This window comes from Penaeus japonicus, unplaced genomic scaffold (genome assembly GCF_977035675.1).
Source record: "Penaeus japonicus unplaced genomic scaffold, GWHDUDI00000001_assembly GWHDUDI00000003, whole genome shotgun sequence".
NCBI lineage: Eukaryota > Metazoa > Arthropoda > Malacostraca > Decapoda > Penaeidae > Penaeus > Penaeus japonicus.
Window position 1 is genome coordinate 32159051 of NW_028234405.1, and position 7500 is coordinate 32166550.

Here is a 7500-nt window from a genome sequence, read left to right on the forward strand (position 1 = left end):
TATATTATATATGTACATATATATATATATATTATATATATATATATATATATATATATGTGTGTTGTGTGTGTGTGTGTGTGTGTGTGTCAGTGTGTGTGTGTGGGTGCGTGTGTATGTGTGTGTGTAAATATATATATATATATATATATATATATATATATATATATATATATATATATATATATACGTATAAGTACACTTGCATATGTATTATTGTCACCATTATCATTATTATCGTTATCATTGCTGCTATCATTATTATTACCACTATTGTTGTGATTACTATCATACCAACGAATCACCGAACGAAATCTGAATAGCAGATTTCGTTCTGAAGGTTGCGTCAGACGAAGACCTCTTCCTTCCGTAGAGTTCGCTCTAGCCGCGTAGCCTTCATCAATCACAAAAGTTTTGAGAAATCCGAACTAAAAAGACCGGGAAAAAAGTCTTTTGCACTATGCTCTTCCCATGACGAATATCCTGAAGCGATGAAAACTATCGAACACCTCGTCTTTCTGGCTAAACATGGAGAAATTGCGAATGGAAAAATTGGCTGGGAATCCATAGGCGGCATCCGAAGTACGTTTTCGCATTTGTATATATCAACATGAACGCGAAAACGGTACCATTTGCAGGTAATAGTGGAAAATGTATTTTGTGTCGCTTGTTCATCCTTGCGAAATATAAATTGTTCGTAGCATTACAACAGATTGGCTTTACTATTAGTGTCATTGTCTTTAATATGCAATGGTACAATTGCTCTATTAAAAGCAGTGACACACACACACACGCGCGCACACGCACACACACATATGATGACGATGACGTCATATCCAACCCTGTGTTTCATCTTTAATCGCCTTCCGTGTCCGTGAATATGCAGAAGAATATTAATGCTGCGACAGGCTTGCAAATTGCACATCCACGTAAAGTCGAAGTTGAGGACGGTGATTTAGGATGGCAACTGTCTCTGGGTAGAGAAATAGTGCACTCACTTCACCGTGTATTCCGTGAGCCAACGAAACGCGTACTTGCAAGAAGCTGAAAGTGTGGCAACACAGGAGAGTTTAGTAATATTGCTCTTACTTTGAATCATTTAGTTATTTGGGTCTTACCAGGTCCTACATTGTGAAGTCTAACTTTCCTAATTACGTGAGCTTTTTTTGTTATTATCCAATATCTATTTGGAATTTTCTCAAAGTAATTTCCGTACTTTAATATAATCAGCTTAGTTTGGTCTTTTATTCACCATCCTGGCTAACTGCACAGCAAGCTTTGATACATTTGATGTATGACCATAACAGTATAAGGTAATGTTACATCACAAATTTAGGTTTTAACATGATTATATCATCTAATACATCGATTTAAAAAAATGCAATCACATATATCTTCAACTATCCATTTGGCACCCAAGCAATCAGCTAAGGTGTGAATATGCAATATTGCACTTGATATATGGTCATTATATAGTATTGCATTCCGAATTTAGACTATCAGGCAAATATATCTTCTAGTACATCAGATGATATGGAGTGGTTACATAACTCTACGTACCTCATGCTTGGTGGTGTGAAGTAATTTACCCATTGTCCACATACTTACTTCGCCCTTATCATGGTTTAAAAATTATATTATAGTAAAGATCATCATTTTGTTTGTTTATAGTGCATCTTTCATCCTACCTAAATTCCTTAGTTAGATCCTCTTCTGAAGATTTATAAACATTATCTTGAGCTGATTTCATAAAATTCATACAATATAAATCAGAAAAGATATCAGGTTGATGCCTGTGTACATTATTCACACGATCTCAATGTGACCTAATGTGACCTTTAAGTAAGTAAACATAGTTTTGAACAGGAAGTTTAGTTAGTTTTCCTTTCCCTTCAGTTACTTACGACGATGTCTGGCTTTGAGTTCTTCCTTTATCCATGCATTCAAAACACAGTTAATCCTAACTAATTAAATGTCAAGCATTTAATCAATGTACCATGAATATCAAGTAACGGAACTCTGACAGAAACATTAAACTTAATTTGATAGGAAGGGTAGTCCTCCTTCATGTCTTTCACATTCTTAACATATAAAGTGACACCCCTCTTTTATAAAGTCATGGCACCCCTCTGATCTTACTTTGTTCAGTGCTAGGATATGTCCATTAAGATCTTCATGTCTTTACTGTCTTCCATATTTGCAAATATTTTATGTAACATTCTCAAATTTCCAGACTAATATTTCTATGAAACTGTTTCTTAATGTAACGTTTTCTCATTAAAAAGCCTTTTCCCTTTAAATCTTTTCCCCCTCCGCCTCTTCCTTTCCCCTCCTAATGATGCGCTGAAGGTTGCTTAGTTTCGACTCCCGTGCTGAAGACCACATCACTGATGCTTCAAGCCTTTTGTGTGGCTTCTCGACATTGATCCTAGTGGCATGGTTCAGGCCGCCGGAGATTGTCTGCTGCACAATCCCTCTGCCAGCTCGGCTCAGCCCAAGCCGGCTCGTCTGCATCTTTGAGGAAGGCCGGGGCCCCTGCCGCGCTCAGGTGGTTCTTCATCGTCGGAATTTACACAAGTTTGTGCCTCATGTGGTATTGGAGTTTAAGCTTTTGCTCACATTGGTCATAGCTTAGGTCATGTTAAGCACACACACACACACACACACACACACACACACACACACACACACACACACACACACACACACACACACACACACACATAGTATCCCAATTTACACAAACAGATACTCATATACACATGTATGTAATACGTATCATACTTCAACTGCCCCCCCCCCCCTCTCTCTCTTTCCCTCTCTCTCTCTCTCTCTCTCTCTCTCTCTCTCTCCCTCTCTCTCTCTCTCTCTCTCTCTCTCTCTCTCTCTCTCTCTCTCTCTCTCTCTCCCCCCCCCCCCCTCTTTCTCTCTCTCTTTCTATCCCCCCCTCTCTCTCTCTCTCTCTTTCTCTCTCTCCTTCACTCTCTCTCTCTCTGTCTCTGTCTCTCTCTCTCTCTCACTCACTCTCTCTATGTATATATCTCTCTCTCTCTTTCTCTCTCTCTCTCTCCCTCTCTCTCTCTTTTTCTCCCCCCCCCCTCTCTCTCAATCTCTATCTATCTATCTTTCTTGATTTCTCTCTCTGTAGAGGTCTGATGGTGACCTCTACAAGAATTATGGTAGCGTGGTTTATGGTGTGAAAACATGTCCGAAACAGCTTTGAGCTTTATTTCTTAAGCTTGAACAATAGCGAGTTAGAGAGCTGCTCCTCTGAGGAAGAACGCTGTTGCTTCTCTGCTCCCCGAGGGGAGGCTCTACCACAATGTATGATTTGTCTGAGGATATGTGTGAATCACGTGTGTGACATGTGGCACTGTAATGAGAAGAAGGAAGTGTTCCATAACTCTTGCAAAGGGAAAGACAAAATAACACTGGTATTTGACAGTAACAAAGGGTAAACAGAAGCAATGAGCGTCCGTATGTGTATGTATATATGTGTGTGTAGTAGCTATATATGTAAATAAAAGAATAACATGGACTGTAACACAAATTATAATGATAAGTGCTTTATATAGAATACAATAGCGAAATCATATATATGTAAATAATATTAAATTGACATAATAACAATGACAGAAAATTATAAATACAAAGGGATATGGCAAGGGATCCACTCTCTCTCTTTCTTTCTTTTCTTTCACTCTCTTTCAATCTCTCTCTCTCTCTCTCTTCCTCTTTCCTCCCTCTCATTCTTCATTCATTATTCTCTTTCTCACTCTTTCTCTCTATCTATCTATCTTTCTCTCTCTCTCTCTCTCTCTCTCTCTCTCTCTCTCTCTCTCTCTCTCTCTCTCTCTCTCTCTCTCTCTCTTTCTCATCTCTCATCTCTCTCTCTCCTCTATATATCCTTTCTCTCTTTCTCTCTCCTTTCTCTTTTTTTCTCTCTGGCATATTACTGGTGGATTTTCAGAAGTGGATAATATGATTGTATTTATTGAGCCACATGAATGTAAAAAAAAAATGTTTTTGTTTGGAAGATTCAAAATAATTAAAATGAATGCTGTGAGCGGGATGAATTATTCATCATATTTTTTCTCATATCAGTTATGTCTTCTTATAACTATTGTGTCGGCGTTTCAATTTAAATTGCATTGCCATTATTACTATTAATTTTATCATAATTATTACCACTACTACTACATTTACTGAATACTGTCATTAAAATCACAATATTTGATATTGATATTGATTTAAGAGGTTACCCATTATTTATCATTATCGCTCTTCGTATTCGAATTAGATCACTAGATAACTTAGTTGCAACATGAATGCATTGGGATTATAGTTGCGAACTAATGCTTCATTCACTTCGTGTTTTCCTTTCTCCAGAAAACGTGTAACTTAAAAAAAACAAAAAAAAACAAGAGTAACGCAAAAGTGGCCTACATAGAAAATGTAAAAAGTGATTATCTTTATAGCCCTTTTGATACCTTTTAATATCCGGGTAACTCCTCTCTCTCTCTCGCCCACTCGTGTTTGGTCAGTGCTAATGAATGAACTGTTTACACTTGCCTATACATTGATAGCATTCCTACCACACACACGCTTCGTCCATGGGGTATAGATTAGCATTATGTTGGTAATTAAAAGAAAACAAAATGAAGTAGAAAGTGCCTTAATATCAGGGGAAGAGCAGCTGTGGAAACAACAAAGAAAATCGAAATAATTACTTGAACATAAAACGTAAGGTTAGATACTCATGACTGGAAACGGCACGGCAAAGCTTGCAGTCTGTAGGAAAGGCTGATGGACCATTATGATATCCCTTTGCCTATAGAAAATAGATATTAACTATATTTACAGCTGAGGAAGCATGGCTTGGAATCTCTCAGTAAGTATAAGTGAACGGAGGAATGTTCTGTTATAATATACTAAGGAATATAAAGCCTGCAAAGTCGAGAGGGTTGGTGAGAAAGGTAACCCTTAGTCGTGACAACAAATTGTACTGAACACAATTGCTGCCAGTAAAAGAAAATGGACACATGCTGTAAACATGATAATAAAAGATGGATAAGAATTAGGTTTTTATATACCAGTGTGGACATTAAACTATTGTAGGATATTCAATTACTTACTCGTTTTCCAGTGTTGAATTAGCGTATTAACATAAGCTTTCATGCTTTTTACTAAGTGGCTTAAGTGAAAGGAAGTCATATGGTGACCTTTACAATGCATTGTGATATAATGTAGGGATGTATGAATGTGAGTGTGTGTTAAGTGAGTGTGTGTTTGTAGGAATACATATCTAACGAAAAAAAAAATATTGGAAATAAGTAACCATATGCGTGATAGAAACTCAACCTCGAATGCTTTCAAAAGGCGCAAACATGAAAGATGAGATACTTTTAGAGTAAATGACCCTAGTATATCGTAGATGGCACAGCAAAGTATACTGGTTAACAGAAGGATAGGTGAAAAACGGTCGTAGTAAAATAAGCAAACAAGTCATGAAGAACGTGAAGATACATTACCTTTAAAATTAGATATGGGGAAAATGTTCAGCAATTGCTGAAATCCACGAGACTAACTAAAACCGTGTCTGGGAATAGGGAAAAAAGTGTAATTATGATAATCAGTAATATTACATTTATGAAATATGAAACGAGGAAATTGCATACTGAATTACAAATATATCAGTTTTGGTGATATATATATAATACATAGATGAATAGGGAGCATGGGAAAGTATTGATGTAATAATCAATATCATACATAGTGAAGAATCTGATAAAGAAATTAAAACTTCAGTATGAACATGCATTGTATTCATAATGTACAATATTTTATTTACATAAAATATTGTATATTAGATAATAACTGATTAAAAAGAACAATTACTGATAAAAATGATAATAACTGATGCACAAGAAAAATATATTAATGAATAAGTTGTGACATATGGGTGCTGCGAGTACTGAATCGCCAGAAAAAGTTGAATTGAATAAGATATTTACCAGTTTCTTTCAAAGACAATATACTAGTATGTTACAGTATTATTTTTAGGAGAAGAAACATTTAATCTGCAAATGCATGTTGATGGCCGAGGCTTTGATTACTTTTTTTTTTCCTTTCTTTTTCGAAGGCAAAGGGAGAAATGTTCTTATTTTTCAGTATATCTAACAGGTGTAGTGGGCGGACTGGTACTGTAATGGTGATTTGCTGTTATATTTCCCGACGAATATTCCCTGTCTTATTTTCTCTATTTCTTCAATTTACAATGATTTATTCACATATTATAGAATATGTTAAATGTTAAGAATAAAGAGGAATTCCTGAGATTTATGTAAGATGAAAAATAACGACGGATTTCTTAGGAACATTAGATGATTCCGTTGCGTTATGTTTGTGTCATCATGCAACACAGATAAAAAAAAAGTTAATAATAATTATGGTAAGGATGACGACGGGTACGACGATAATAAAGATAATAATAACGCAAATCATAATGATAATAATGATTATATAAAAAGAGAGAGAAAAAAAAAATCTGATTTCACATTACAGTAATATTTGAAATACGTTGTAAAAGTTACAAGGTGTTGTTATGTAAATAAAATAAGAGTCCGAATACAAAATAAATTCAAATTCGTTTATCTCATGTTGCGTACATGATAGTTTATACACTTCGTGCTGTATATAAAAATTAATCTTCTGATAGTTGTAAACACTCAAAAAAAAAAAAAAAAAAAAAAAAAAAACATTCACATACGAAAGGAAAATTGTTGATATTGCATCCACAGTGCTGTTCGTGCACAATTCGGTCCTTTGACAGTTTATCTGAAAAGGTCTTTTTTAAGGTTCATTATATGACGCCCACACAAACTAATTAGCATATTGCTGACCTCGCCCTAGAGAATGCCCTTAATCGAGTCTAGCAAATGTTTTTGTTGTTCTGATTATTTTTATTGCTTTCATTATTAGTATGATAGTAATAAAGAGGATTATTATCATCATTAATATCGTTATTAGTAGTATCACTTTATTATTATCATCAAAAACATCATTATCATCATCATCATCATTATCATTATCATCAAAATCAATATTATTATTATTATCGTCATCGTCATCATCATCATCATCATTATCATCATCACATCATCATCATTATTATTATCTTTAGATAATCATTGCTTTTATTATATATAAATATATATATATAATTATTATTATTATTACTGTTATTATAATTATCATTGTTTGCGTTGCTATTACCATTATCATTATCATTATTGTTTTTGCTGTTGTTGTTATTATCAATATTATCATTACATTGTTGTTCGTACGATTATCGTTTTTATAATGATTGTTGCTGCTGTTGTTTTTGTTATTAGTGTTATCATCATCAAAATTATCATTATTATTAGCTATCATCATGATCATTACTAGGATAATGATTGTGATCATTATTATCAACATTATCAATATTATCATCCTCAT